The 15,853-nt window shown below is 46.6% G+C and overlaps 1 protein-coding gene across 1 annotated transcript in view; it reads right to left on the bottom strand.

Annotated features, from left to right (window-relative positions):
• The window catches only part of LOC118594076 (LIM domain containing preferred translocation partner in lipoma), a 606,198-nt gene that overhangs the window by 549,788 nt on the left and 40,557 nt on the right, over window positions 1-15,853 (bottom strand). Inside the window, exon 2 of the mRNA XM_036203866.1 lies at window positions 6,291-6,412. The gene's annotated coding sequence lies outside the window, so the exon portion shown is untranslated. The remainder of the gene's footprint in view (window positions 1-6,290; window positions 6,413-15,853) is intronic.

Genomic DNA, 15,853 nt, shown 5'->3' with positions numbered 1-15,853 from the left:
TGGCACAGCACGCTCCTGCATTCCCCACACATGAACTCCTTCCCACTCGCCCACACAGGCCCTTCCTCTGTCCTTTACATGGCTGGCCCTTGTCACTCAGATTCAGTTAAAACAGACCTCGCAGAGTCCCTCCCTGACATCCAGCCCTTGGTAGATCTAATTCTGCATTATCGATCACTCCCCCTCATTTCCATGTTTCTTATCTCCTCCCCAGCACACCCTTGCTGTTTTGCATATTTAATTATGCCATCTGAACCCTGGCGGGGATACTGTCCACAACAGAACAATGCCCGGGAGTTGAGATAGTGATCGATAAAGTTAGGAGACCAGGGAGATAGCTCAGTCAGTAAAGTACTGAGTCCAAGCCCTAGAGCCAGGTTCTAAAGAGGCAAGCATGGCATCACACTTTGTAATTCAGTACCAGAGAGGTAGACAGGCAGGTCCCTGGCACTCGCTGGCCAGTCAACCTTGCCTGCTTCATGAGTTCCTGGAAAATAAGAGATTCCATCTTTAAATAAAAAAAATTAAAATTTTTTTAAAAAAATGGACAGCACCTAAAGATGTATCTAGCCTAGACGCGCATGCACACACACACACACACACACACACACACACACACACACACACACACACAGACCAGTTAGTAAGATTAGATAGATGCATGACACTAAAGAAGCCTGGCAGATTAGTTCAGGGAAAGGGAACTTAACCTTGGGATAACCCCTGGCCTTTGCAGTCAAACAGACCCTGTATGCACTAAACCTATATGCAAGGGCTAAGACCTTGGCAGCTTCTCACACTTCCTCGGGTCTTGCTTTTCTTGCAGGTAAATTAAGAAAAGAGCATCTACCTTCTAACATGGGGAAATTACAGATAATTACAGACTAGTTACTGTAGGGCTCAGCACAGACTAAGTAGCTGGTGTCAATAGCGCATTTTCTAGGCCAGACTAGGAAGGCAGCAACGTGCTCCCCAAACAAGACACAGATGAGAAGCAGTCAGGTGCTCCCTCCTGTACAGCTCTTCCTCCATCCCCCAAGATGAGCAGAGCCAGTCATTACAAAGGCCTCTTCCGCCTTGCTTATAGGACAGCACTGAGTGGCCTGTCAGGGGAACGGACTGAGGAGTCTGGGTTCTAATCTTTCAGTCATATTTCAGGACAAGTATACTCTCAAGGCCTCCTGCACCGTAGAATGCTGTGCAATATGACAGATGGGACCCGCTAATGGCTGACTCTTTGCAACGTGGACAACCCATCATATCTACACAAGGTCCACAAGACTCTGTGGGCCACAGGAATGCCAGACACCAATGTGTCACAATTCAAGTCCAACTATAGCCCTGCTCTGCTGCGTAAGACCGCCCCCTCCCCAAATTCCCACACACATCCCTCTTGGCTGGTGCTTTCTCCCTGGCAATCAGACAATACTCCCAAATTATCTTTTTACCTAACTGAAGCTAGGCCTCAGGTGGGAATAATACCTGTACAGTTTGTTTGTTTGTTTGTCTGCTTGGTTTTAGGTACAAATAAAAATTTTCCTCCGGCTGACCCCATTTCTAAACCCATCCATGAGAACTGCTCCCCTGGGAAAGCAGCCGTTCCTCCCCTCCCCCCAGACTAAAGCTTCGACATTCCTCACAGTATTTCCCACCATCGTCCCTGTGCAAGCAAGCATCCCAGGTCGGCTAGCAAAAATGCCCTTGCAATAATGATGTACTCACGTGAAGAGGTCACCACCACAGACAGCGGGGCCTTCACTGCCCTGACTCCCTCTCACAAAGCCAGGCCCAGGACAGAACACAGCAGGGATGTGGTCCAGAAGCCTAAGGGGAACTGAGCTGAGGCGCACTCTCTTCAGCCTCCAGAACAAGGGGCAGAGGCATGGAGGGGGAAGGGCAGGAGGCGGGGGAGGGGGCTCTGCTTGGTTTCTGGAAACAAGAATTCAAATCCTGCTTCTCCCAAACCCTGAGTCACCTCCTTCCCTTCCAATAGATGAGTGTGGTGGGTAAACATTTCCATATATGGAGAAGAAGGCTGGAGGATGTCAGAAAAATCACCCTTCTCTTTGGCACTTCAAGAACATGCCCCACACTAGGCAGCTCTCCTTGTTCTGAGTAAATCATTAACACACACACACACACACACACACACACACACACACACACCCCACAGACATCGAGTCTCATCTACTACACACACACACACACACACACACATACACACACACGATCCTGTTCCAGGAAACAGCCTCCCAACCCAGCATAGGAAGTGGCTGGTTTGAAAGCTTAAAGTCTACCTTACAAGGGCCTTGGCTGTCCCAAATGCCACAAGAGACTGCCTACAGAATGGGAGAAAAATCTTAGATAGCTACTCATCTGAGAGAAGATTAATGTCTAGAATAAACAAAGAACTCCACAGGGTAAGCAACACAAAATTTAAAAAGGCAGATAGTGAATGGGCTGAAGACACAGCTTCCAAAGGATAAAATACAAGGGCCAGTAAGTATGAAATGCATCACTAACCATCAGAGAAAGGCCAGGGAAAACTACACTGAGATCCCATCTCGCTCCAGTCAGTACGTCTCTCCCTATCAATGATTGCTGCACTGGCATGGACAAAAAAGAACACTTAAACACTGTTGGTAGAATGAAAAGTGGCCCAGCCACTCTGAAAATCAGGATAGCGGTCCCTCAAGAAGCTAAACTTACAACCATCATATGCTTCAACTATCCTCCTCCTGCATAGTGACCAAACCACGCCAACATGTGTATTACAGCAGCATTCACAATAGCTAAGAAACGGAACACACAGGCATGGATAAAGAAAACGTGACAGATAGGCATGACGGGGTCAGTTCTGCCGTCTGCAGGACAACAGACACAACCAGAGACTGTCATATGAAGGGAATTATGCCAGTCTCAGGAACAATGGAGGATGTCCTCTCTTGTTTGTGGTTCCTGGACGCTACACAGACACAAAACCACTGATGTGTACATGACACGAGAGCAGAAGAAGAAACCTGTGTGGGGGGACAGCAACTAATCAGAGATGGGCATGGGAGGAAGGAAGGGCGGGGCGTGAGGACGGACGGCATAACTGTGTCAAAGTGCATTGTGTACAATGATTACAGACAATGAACGCTTTTAAGTTAAATTGAACAAAAAGCCAATCAATACCTTACACACAACAATTTTTTTTAATTGAACAAAAAGCCAATCAATACCTTACACACGACAATTTTTTTTTAAGGTCATACAATACATGGCATTTGAGTAGCCCACATTACACAGATATTGAAAGAAGTGTCCGCAGACCTTTGGGCTAGAGAGCCTCCTGAGCACTTGGTTTAGCTTGAATTCTTATCAAGAGACGGACATCAGGATCCCTGATGCAGAGTCAAGCCAGACCATGGGCAGAGCTTGATTGCAAATCAGACAGTAAAATCTATCAAATTAATTCTAACCCCGAGCTTCTTGTGGAATGTTTGATGACTAAATCGGAGCTGAAAAGCTAATCAAGAGTGAGTCTAGTCTAAGTGACTCCAGGCCAAATCAAGGGAGAAAGAACGAAAGACAGACAGGAGATTCCGTGGGTGCTGGTGGGGTCTGTTCTACAGACCTTCACGGCTGTACAATGCTGTGCACACAGACATAAGTGACCCTGGAAATAGGTAAGACAACTGGACCAAAGCACCTGCCACCGCACACCAGAACCAGAACTCAGGACTCAGCTCCCAGGGTCTCCCAGGAGGGTGAGGGGTGGTCCTCATTCCTGTCTGGAACACAATTTCCGCTGGTGTATCAACAGGAGTAGTTTAGCAGAGAATTAAGATGTCCCACTGTGGACATTACCAAGGGAAGGGCTGAGAACTTCCAAAACCAAGTTCCAAGCAGTGAGGCGTCGGGACAAACATGAAAATCGGAAACGGAAGACTCACATTCACCCTCTACTCTGCAAACATTTAGAAGTTAGCCTCCTTATCAGCAAAGGGATGTTCCACTCCCTTCATGTATGTGTTCTTTCTTCCTCCCAGCCATGGAGCACCTCTGACCCAATATGCCTGACTGCTCATGAATCCCCCTGAGCATCCCCACTGTCTCCCATGAGACAGAGATCAGATTTCCCCACAGCTGTTAATTCCATCTTTGCACAAGAAAGATCTTCCTTATATGGAACCAAGTCTGACTCCCTGGCCTTCAACCTCCTGCCCTGTTCTGCTTCTTAGGACCACAGGTCAATGCTTATCTCACTGGTGTGGAATTTTTGTAAGTAGCTGTGTATATAGAAATAAAGCTATCCAAGACCTCAGTCCACAGTCAACTCTGCTGTTCCCCTGACTACATCACATGGCTGACTCTTCATGCAACTGTTACCAAGATGAAATCCACTCTTTGGAGTGTGTTTCATACTTAACACATTCAACATGTACACTACTATCCTGTGAACTCAGAAGTGCCCTACAAAATCCTATCTCTCCTCTCCTTCCCCCACCACCCTGTGTGTGTGTGTATGTGTGTGTGTGTGTGTGTGTGTGTATGGTGTGTGTGTGTATGTTCCCTCTGTGTATGAGTGTGTGTGTTCCCTGTGTGTGAGTGTGTGTATGTATTATCCCCTCTGTATGTGTGTCCCACATGTGAGAATGTGTATGTATGTATCTGTGTAAGAGAGAGACACAGACAAGCTAGGCAAATGCTCTACCACTGAGCTGAACCTCCAGCCTTCTTTCCACTTTTTACTTTTAATTTTGAAACACGGCATCACTAAGTGGATCAGGATGACCTCGAACTCACTTCTACACCCCAGGTAGGCCTTAACATTGAAAGCCACCTGCTGTAGCTTCCATAGTACCTTGGGTTACAGGTCTGCACTACCAGGCACAGCAAATGGACTTCTTTGGTTCTGCGTGCAACAAAAAACAGCAACCTTCAAGACTAGCTCTCCATCCATCTCTACTCCAACAGCCTTGCTACATGCCCATCCTTCACGGATGAAGTCTGAAATGCAGATCCCATTGTTCAGCATTAGAATCCAGTCTTGCCATCCCAAACATGTGCCTCTAAGGCTCTTCCAAAGAACATTAAGGATTAATTCTGTAGAAAAGGAGGGTCAGCACAATTCTCCAAACGACCCAGGGCAGCAAGGTCAATTTGCTCATCACGGGGTTGGAGAACCTCAGAGATGTTCAGGAGGGTGGGAGGACGAAGTATTCCCTTCATCTACAGTTCAGATGCACTACTTGCATTCAAGGTTCGTATAGTCAAAACAGTAGTACTTCTCATTACTGGTGTGTTCCACCACACGTAAATGGCTCCCCAGGCAGTCTCTTTGAATCTCTACTCACAACTGCCTTTGGGGCAGCACAAGACCCAATGTGTCAAAAGGGAGACAGGGGCTCAGAACCATTGCATACCCTCCAGAGGCCACAGCAGCAGAGAGTAGGCACCCGAACCTGCGGACTTGAGACTCCAGGTCTGACTCTGTCCCATACTCACTGTGTGACCTCTGACTTACTATTTACCTTCTCTAAGCCTTGGTTTCTACCCCTGAAAATGGGAGATTAAAGCAGTAACTCTGCCTCCCTCTTGGAGCAGTTATAAGGATCAAATGAGATAATGAGAGTGAGAGCCTTCTGGAAAGAAGGAAGGCATTCTCCAAGTGTGAGGGATTACTGTGTGATTACTTGTAAATGACTGTGCATTCCATTACAAATACAAAAAGCAGTGAGGTCATTCACGAGACAAAGAAACACTGGGCCCCAGGAATCAAGGGAGAATGATTCCGTGTTCTACAGGTTATGTCTACATGCTGCTCACACTTGGAGCTCAAAGCTCAGCAGCAGCTGTCAGGGTCTCAAATTCCAAGTCACATACGTCTACAGGGCAACTCAAGACAAAATCTCCCTTTTCAGCTAAAAGCAAATGTTGGGCAAGAAGGAGGTAATAGAGATGGACGTCTGGAAGACCCCTGAGAGTCTCGGCTCCGGAAATGTGGCCTTTGATGTTTTCCTTAGAGTACTTGTTAGAAACACAGGCTCCAGTCTCAATGCAGTAAGCCCGTGGGGAAATAAATGTACAGTAAGGAGCTACTTACTGAGGAGGCTGAGGAAGCATCCATGCGTGAATTAATCAAGGGCACAAGACATTTCCAGTTGCAGATAACAAAAGGATAAGGATCTCCAACCAGTTAACCCTTCCTGCTCACAGAGGTCCACCTGGAGCCTGACAACCCCAAGGCAGCATGCAGCCAGGAGCAGGGTGAGCCCGCCCACCCATCCGGTCCCTTTACATACCAGCCTTCTCACTGGAGACCACCCAGAAGAGGGGTCCCAAGCAGCTCAGAGAGCGAAGCCTCCTGTTGGCCTTCTTTTCAAGCCTCTTCCAACACTCTAGCTGTCAGGATTCTCTTCAGGTCCTGCAATGAATCAAGGACTCACTGTCATTAGGAAGCGACGGTATATCCCCCAGAAGTTCATCCCCAGAATGGCGAGAAAACAGTTCAATGCTGTCTCCCCCTGCTAGAAAGATACTACTGTGGAGGGCAGGCTATGGTTCCTTGATTTCCTCCCAGAAGCTGGGTTAGACTTAGGGCTGGGTATTAAAAGCAGCTACAGCAGAAAACAATCATGAAGATGCAAAGGAAAGAGTGGATAGGAAGAAAGACTCCAACGAAGGCACTGAAAAGATATGCTAGGGAACAGCAGCCAACTAGTGTCAGTCAATAGCGTATAAGGTGAAGGGTGTCCAGAGAGGTGGATATAAACAACCCAGAGTGGCAAATAAAACCGACTGTTTTGAGATGAAAGAATGGGTTCTGCTGTATTTGTTTTTGTTATAAAAGCAAAGCTCTGATCACACCACTGGTAAGATTTAGGGGGAAAAAATAAGCTCTTTTGCTCCCCACTCAGAAATACTAACAGCAATAACTATGATGTGATAAAGATTTACTTTAGGTTAGCAATTGTACTGCGGTTTTACATGTACACAGATTTGTGTGGTGTATTATTTAACAGCAGTAATAACCATATGAGCTAGGCACACTCTTCCCGTATTATAGAGGAAATGAACAGCATATCTAAATCCCAGAGATGGTAAATGCAAGAGGCCAATACTAACACACTGACAGTACAAACTCTACCCCTGCAATTCCCTGTCTGTCTTCTCCCCCATTGCCCACCTTCTAACCACAGCACTTCTAAGAGATAAAATACACTCCCTATAACCAACATGCATAATAATCATATGTAGCATAGCCACCTCCAAAAGTAGTTGACAATAGCAGACCCACTGCCAGATGTCTTTCCCAGTGAGCACTCAATGGCTGGGTATGTTTGACAGGCACTCCCTTGGAAGGCTCCCTCAGGAACGGAATATAAGATGGGCCATAACCATGCACTTTTTCCTAGACAGAAATTAAACCAGTCAAAGCAAGACTGCCAGGGTCAAAAGGGAAGACCCAGCCAGGGAGACAGACACAGTTCAAGGACACTGTGCACAGGGCAGCCAGAGGGCTCTGCAGCTGCTCAGGGCTGAATGACCCTGAATCTCCAGCTGCAGTTCCCAAGGCCTCAGAGGGAGCTCCGCAGATCAAATACTTCCTTGAAAAAGGAAAACAGCTACATCCCACCAAGATGGGAATGTGAGTTCAAAGAGAGGCTTTCAACTAGGTGTCAGGAAGTCAAGGACGTGCAGAGCTGGGTGTCTCCGCCCTGGGATCATCACAGCTATCAGCAAAGCAAAACCACTTTGCCTTGTAGCCCTCACAAAGACTTACTAGGCTTCCATGGTGATTTCCAACCTTTCATCTCAGCACAATTCTTCAGCTAAGTGAAGACTAGGAGGTTTAGTTTTTAAAGTGAGGGAAATCAGAGCTGCCAGCAGGCCTCAAGCCTCCCTCCCCCCACCTCCACTTCTCACTTTGTAGGCACCCAAACTCTAAGACCACACTGGAGCCTCCACAGCTGGAAAACCGCCAACCCTCCCATCTCTTTAAGGACCCTCTAGCTCCGAGGTCAGTAACTTCAGGGATCGAAGAGGTACCTCCTTAGCAGTTCTGTAGTTTTACCTGGGTGAGAGGCATCTATAGTACGGATGTGGCACAGTACAAGCCAGAGGATTCCCAAATAGAAAACCTGGAGAAGAATCCTATTTATTGTTCACTTGCCGTGGTGGGGCACACCTTTAGTCCCAGCACTCAGGAGGCAGAGGCAGAGGCAGGTGGATCTGAGTTCGAGGCCAGCCTGGTCTACAGAGTGAGATCCAGGATAGCCAGGGCTATCTTGTCTCAAAAGTACCCTCCCCTCCCCCAAAAAACAAAAGAATCTTACGTTCTCTCAGCAGTTAGAATTTGCCTGTGGTTCTTAGTCTAGGCATGGGACCCTGTGAACTATTCCAATGGACATTAACAGTCCATTGATATTGACAGCCTGGAAACTACATACACATCACTAACAAAAATGGACCCAGCAAGTTGTATGTGTGTAAACATATATGTGTGTATACATATGTAACAACAGTAATCAAAGAAAAGTATCAACTTGAGAGGGGAGGACATGAGGGGTTAGAAAGAGGGTGTCAGGAAGGAACTGAAGGGAGAAGAGAGGAGGGGGAAATGATGTAATTCTATTTCAAATAAAAACACATTTAAAAAGAATTCTTTCATTTCTCTAAATCTCAGTTTCCTCATCTATAAAAGGGAAGATATCCACCTCAAATGGCCTTTCTGACAATGAATTCACCCAATAAGTAAGTTAACAGAATGCCACAACATAGGCTGCAGTATAATTATCAATTAATTGTATCTTGATCCATAAATGGAAAAGCAGATAACCGCATGCCTCTGTATACTTGTGCACATGTTCAACCCAAACAAACACTCTGGCAGTGGTAAAGAATGAGTAAGAAAGAAGAATGTAATAGCTGTAAGGTGTGGCCGTCGGGAGGTTTCCAACGCTCCAGTGGGCGGAGCCACACCCATCTACAATACGTCACTAATTAGACTCAGTGAATTATCAGAGGGAGGGAGAGATGGTGGAAGCAGGTGGGCACTGGGATATATATGATATTTCACTGTACACATGTATAAAATTCTCAAAGGTTTTTTTTTTGCTTTTGTTTTTGTTTTTTATTTAGTTTGAGAAACACTTTTAAGTCCCAAGTTCTCTGAACAGCTGATTTCCTAACATCTTAAAGTTTGTCTTCAGAAACTTTGAAACTCGGTGCTTTAGTATTCCGATAACAACCAAGATGGTCAAGGATGCAGAAAGAAAAAGCTTCAGAAAAGCCACTGTTTCAGACCTTGGCATATTGACACCAGCATCCGGACAACAGCTAAGTGACCTAAGAAGTCCCAGCTGTCCTATGAGCCCCAGGTGCCTGGTGTGTACAGATGAGGTGAGAACAATCCCCCCCACACACACACACACACACAATCACCGCCATGCTATACAGAACAAACAAGTCACAGGTACTTGATCTCCTCCATGTACAATGCACACGTGACTCCCTGGGAATGTTCTGTGACTGAAGTGTATGAACAGGGGTATTTTCACTAACCTACCCTTTCACTAAAGCTGGTCCCACCAATTAGCAGTCCACAAACATCCAAATCATGCCAGGAATGTTTCTACAATTCTTTGCAGCAACAAAGCTTTCCAGAACATGCCTCCCTTGTTTAAACATTTCTTGGCAGACAAAAGCAGGTTGCCCATCTTACATATCTTCTAGTAATATTCGAGCCAGAAGTCACATGCCACCCTTAGGATCTGCAGCATGTGCACTGAACTCTCTCTCTCTCTCATAGCAAGGTGCAATTCAAGTTCTGCAATTAAAGGGGCAGCGGGGACCCAAGGCCAGCTCACCCGGGACCCAAGGCAAGTCATTTTCGTTCTCTGAACCACAGTTGCTTTATCCATAAAGAGAGACTTATCCAGTCACCCTACACATCTGCATGCCCTTTCCATATCACCCTAAAAACTGTCAGAAATGAAGCCAGGTATTGCCTGGTAAAAGCACAGGCCAAAGCTTTCAGCTGCCATCATCACACAGAGCAGCAAGTCACTCCCCAAGAACAACTGCAGTCAGTCACAGTGCATGCACTCTGTCAGCAGAATGCTGGTCTGAGTGGCAATTAACAATCAATTATAGATGCAAGAGCATTAATATGAAGGTCACCGGATGCACCTGGCATGCTACATGGCCTAGAATCTAGGCCCTTGACGGTCTACAAGGAAGAAGAGGAAACAGTATACTTTCCTGGAGGACTCTGGGAAGTGCTGCTTCTCTGGGTAGCAAAGGAACCTACTGCTGCCACCTGGCCACTACATTCTTCTTTAGCTATAGAGATGATATTGACATGGGGGCCAGCACGCCCCCTGTTTATTCTACAAAGAGCTAATGCTGATGGTCAGGCTCTCCCCGGACTACAAGATCCTAGACCTGGCAAAAGTCAAGGGTCACCTAGGCCAAGTCCTGGAAACCATTTGTCTGGGGCACTCATTCACAAAAAAAAAAAAAAAAAAAAAAAAAAAAAAAAAAAAAAAAATTGCTAATGTTTACTTGGAGCACATAAGTGAAGGGTAGGCCTATGCTCTCAAGAACCCTGCTCCAATATCCTATGTGGTGTGGTTCCTAAAAGCAATAAAGTCCCAGAGTTTTATTTAATAGCTCCAGTATCCCCAGAAGCCAGCCTCGACCTTCTGTTCCCATGGTAAATACGACAAAGCTTTCCACACACCTCCCTTGTTTAAATATTTCTTGGCAGACAAAAGCAGGTTGTCCATCTTATATATCTTCTAGTAATATTCGAGCCAGAAGTCACATGCCACCCTTAGGATCTGCAGCATGTGCACTGAACTCTCTCTCTCATAGCAAGGAGCAATTCAAGTTCTTCAATTAAAGGGGCAGCAGGGACCCAAGGCCAACTCCCTGTGCCATCCAACACACCTTCTTTAGAGTGAAGCCTTGGCTTAGGAAGTCCCTATTATTTCTAGATCCTCCAACCGAAGATGCATGTTCTACACATCCCTCAACGAATACTAGTTCTCAGCAGGAGTGGGATTGCCCAGGAAGAAACTCAGTTATTTATCTGCTCTGTGTCCTGTACTAAAGGATATGTAGCACTCTTGGACATGCCCTCTAAATACCAGTGGTGACCCGGCCTCTGGGGACTAAGACAACAGAACACGCCTGTGCCTTTGCTAATTCCCTTAAAAAGATGGCACTGCCCCCAGTTCTGAATCGCTGGTCTGTAGAAAGCCTGCACTCCCAGCCTTTTCGAGTGATCCTCTTCCCTGGATGTGCCAGCCTATGCTGGGCATCCATCACTGTCTCCCTTGCGCTTTTCTCCCTATGCATCTCATCTATTCTCCTTCCCAGTATGGGCTCCCGAAGGAAGAACCCAGGCTTAATCTCCCTCTACATTGCCAAAGAAGGCTCATGGTCAGGTTTGTAGTAAGCGTTTATTAAAAGCTTGAAAACAAATTATGTAAAAAAAAAAAAAAAAAAAAAAGAACAACTATATAGAGTACGGAGCCTAGGAAGAGATTAAAATGAACTGCAACATCTCAAATAGCCCACTCCTGTCAGAGCTAAGGAAAGTGCAATTAAGAAACTAGATGTAGGTAAACAGCCTGCTCTTTGGGGATATTAAGCATATTAATTTTACATAAATAAACTTAAATAGTAGATATTATATTTAATTATATTACTACAATATTAAGATGAATTATAAACATTAAGTATTCCAGGATAATAACTCCCGGGAATTTTAAATCAATGTGTTGGGGACACAAAAGTCCTCTCAGTTGGCTAAGAGTCCATTTCCCTACCCTGAGGTCACTTGCACAACAAGAGCATATTCTGCTGCAAACGCCATGCCCCACACTCTTGAAGCTGGGAAAGAAGGCTCCATACTGAAATGTACTTGTGTGATAGTGAAGCCAATCTTCCTGCTGTTCTCTCTACTCCCAAATGGCAATATACAATCGAAGAGTCAAAACCCACTGCACTGGCAACATCATAGCCAGTCACCAGCTAAAGGGATGGTGGGAGAGCCAAGTTTCAGACACCTCAGTAGTGGCTTGCTAATCCCACTTTCATTGTCCCTAAATTGTGACAATATAATCAGTTTGGAAACCCAACAGCTCCAAATGCCACCTTCTGATTGCCATTGTTTCCATCTTTCCAACAATTAAACAGAACCTCTGGCTCTGCATTAATTCCTTTCCACTTAAACTATACAGAAGGCTTCTCCCAGTGTTATTTCTAATAGATACAGGAAGGAAAAAAAGAAAGAACTGGCTACTTGATAGGACCATCCATTCCTGTTTCTCATCTGTCCCACACTACGTCCTAAGACATTTCCTCTGTACAGGCCAAAATTCCTCACTTTACTGCAATAAGCCAATAGATCTAGAATCCTCAAATAGTAATCTAATCACAATTACACAAGCAAGTATATGGTTAGTATAAACACCAAGTCACACAAAACAAAGCATGCTTATGGCATAATTATTGACCTTTTTCCTAAAAGCTCCTGGCTTGGCCTGTTTTCCAGATTTGACCCTCACAGGTTTGCTTGCTGAGCTCCTGGACCATCTAGTCCCGCACAGTCCCTCAGCACGGGGCTTGATAAACATTTGTTCCTTTCTCCTCCTCCTGGCTGAAAGGACACTCTCCACTGTGCTTTGAAGGAGGACCCCAGAGATATGCCCAGCTCTTACAGAGTTTTGCCACTGCGGCAAGATTTGAAATCTCCCCTGAAACTTGGGTGACTTTGGGACTGCAACAGCCAACGGAGGAGAGAGATACGGCTTCTGATTATCACCTGCTGTCCTGCCAGCATGGGTGGTCCATGTTCACCTCTTTCCCTACATTCCTCTGTCCCTCCTTCTCCCCTCCACCCGTCCCTTTCATCTGTCCCTCCAACCACCATCTTTCAAGGCCTTTAAACCAAGCCCTCGCTGTGAAGAAATGCTAACATGGAGAAACACAGACAGACACCCTGACCTGTGACTGTCACCATGTGATGCCACCATGGCCTCCCTCTAGTGTCCAACCTGTAAGTCTTCCAGCCCAGGCCACAGGCCTCATACCATAAAAGCTCAAGCCATGCAGAAAAACAGCCCCCTCCTTCTTTGACCCGCCCAAATTCTTGACCCAGAAAACCCATGAGCATAAATGACTGTTATATGCCCTAAGTTTAAAAATAATTTGTTATAAAGCAAGAATCCACAGAACAAGGGCCTGCCTGTCCTTTGAGCTTTATCTGGTCCCTGCTCTGACAGTTCAGACCTGCCTTGCTTCACTGATGATAGTATTTATGGACACTGGCCCTTCCACATGGTCAGAAATGAGGTATGGGTACTATGTGTCACAGCAATGCTGGGACACAGAAGAGTTAATGGAAGACATAAAGACAAACAGGCACAGACCAAGCAGCCGCTGCCAACTCCACATCTACCTAGTAAGTATACTGAGGACTATGGCTTCTCCGGTCATCTGTTTTCACATCTGTAAGATGGGTGAGCATGATTAGAAAGGCTAACTGCTGAAGGGCTTATGAAGATGAACAGAGAGAATGACCGGGTGCACCTCTCGCCAGCACCTGAAATCTCAGACACTAAAATAGCCATCTTAGGAGCTGTGAGCTACTTAGCGGCTGTGGCCCCAGCACTCCCTCCCTGCTCATGTGCTCATGTCTGCAACACAGCACATGTGTCTTCCTGCTCTCTCACTCAGCATGAAACCTAAAGCCTCAGACACGGCATGCAGGTGGAAAACACTAAGTCCTGGCCAGAAGAGAAGCAAAAATCCCTATAGCTTCAAGGTCACAAGCTCCAGTGGCTAGGAGGGTACACCCTGGAATCTCTGGCTCGGGTTCAACTGCCAGCTCTGTCAGGACTCGCTGGTGGCCTGGCCTCCCTGTGCACACTCCCCGATATGTAGAACAGGACAGAAATGACACCTTCTTCGCAGAACCAGTACAAATGAAACAGCTCCAGCAATACTGCACACGGCGTCACTTCCAAATGTCACCAAGGGTGGAAATGTAGGAAGGATGAGGACACAGATTTAAATCCTATCTTATGAAGGACTTCATGAAGAAACTGAGACTCATTCACCTGTAAAAATTCTCCAAAGCCAGGTGCCTGTTGTACAAGGTAAAGGGGCAGGATCGGGGTCCACCTCCCCAGCATCCTACCAAATCCAAAGCTCTCCCCGTTCTGCTTCCCGACAAGCACATATACTGACAAACATATCTAACTGGAAAGGAGGGGGCAGGCCAGACATAGCAGGGCTGTACCTCTGGGCACAGCAAGATGAGAAGGCCAATGTCAGAAGCCCTGTCTTTCTGCACAGTCAGCTCCTGTGGGTAAAATTAGCTCAGCTCTGCTCCAGTGCCAACCGGAGCCCCAAAGCAAAACTCACCCCAGGCAAGGCGCGACCTCACCTGACCCTCACTCTCAGGAAGGGGTCCCTCATGCACCTCATTAGGGCCTTCGATGATTCACTTTGCTGTTTCCTGTCTCAGGCTGCTGAGGTCACCTCTCCGCAGCTCCACAGGAGAACTAGAAACAAATGCAAGGAGTCATTGCAGATTCCCTTCCTCCAAGGCAGCTCACAGCAAGGTCTGAGGAGCCCGCCTGCTAGGCCAGCTGAGTGCTGAGAGTGCTCTCCTGAGTTGTATAACCCAGCTCACAGGCAAAGAGCAGGCACTGGCCCAGATAGACCCCTAAGGTGACCATCTTTAGTGTACGGTGAAGAGAACATTGTTGACAAGAAGATAGGTCTCTACAACACCTTTGTGGCCTACATAACACAACCCAGTAGACTAGATGGCCACTAGACACTCCTCTGTGCCCTCTCCCCCAGTACCGCCAGCTCAAGGGTACTCCTCCCCAGTCACACTCCAACCTGGTAGAATTCCCACTGACTCTACAACACCACACCTCTACCCTTTATTCTTGAGCATTTTCTTACTCAACACCTATCTACTCCACACCTATCTTGCACCTAAAGATACAGCAAAGAAAAGAATGGTCCTTTCCCTCAAGGAAAGATGGCCAAGTTCAACAAACAGCCTAAAATGGAGGAAGTCGAGATAAGGAAGGTCAAAGGTGGTATGAGAGTGAAGTCCTGTCGGCACACAGGCCCTTGAGAAGAAAACAGTAAGTGTTAGTGGAGATTACAGAGAAGCCAGGTGTTCACCTGAACACACAGCTGCCGCCTGCCACCTCTCCCCTTCAATAGAGGCAAAAGCTTTGGGATTTTACCCTGGGTAAGGAAATCAGAGAATGAAAAACAGAGACAAACATGAACAGATTTCTGAAGTCTACAGCTCCACTCTAGAGACACAGAGAACACAGGGAATGGGAAAAGAAGGCCTACTGAGCATACTGAGTAAGAGAAAGCCTGGACTCGGGAGGGGCACTGAAGGCTTTACAGGAAGGAATGTGGAGGGGCAGCTACCACAGCTGACATAATACAATCTGAAGACTGGATGGGAAAAGTATCCAGAGCCCCCGTTTCTCAGGCTCCGGTGACTCAGCACAGAGATGGTGAGCCGCTTTCCAGAGTGACCACGACTTTCAGAGTCTCAGGTCTCTTAAACATTTCCAAGTGGAATGTCTAAGAATCAATCACATGCATGGGTCTACAGGTCTTGAGCTCTGAACCAGAGAACCTCCAAGCACCGTGGCAGGAACACAAAGGTACAAAGACAAACCCAGACCACATTCTGTAAGCCCTACCTCTGTGGCATGTGAGAGGGGCAGAAGCCAGCAAGGAAATCGTGAAGAAAGGCTAGAGAGCTAAGGGATGCCGAGGATACCGACAGGTCAAGGTTACAACAGTA

Source organism: Onychomys torridus, chromosome 12, assembly GCF_903995425.1.
Source record: "Onychomys torridus chromosome 12, mOncTor1.1, whole genome shotgun sequence".
NCBI classification, from domain to species: domain Eukaryota; kingdom Metazoa; phylum Chordata; class Mammalia; order Rodentia; family Cricetidae; genus Onychomys; species Onychomys torridus.
This window is presented reverse-complemented; position numbering and strand designations above follow the sequence as displayed.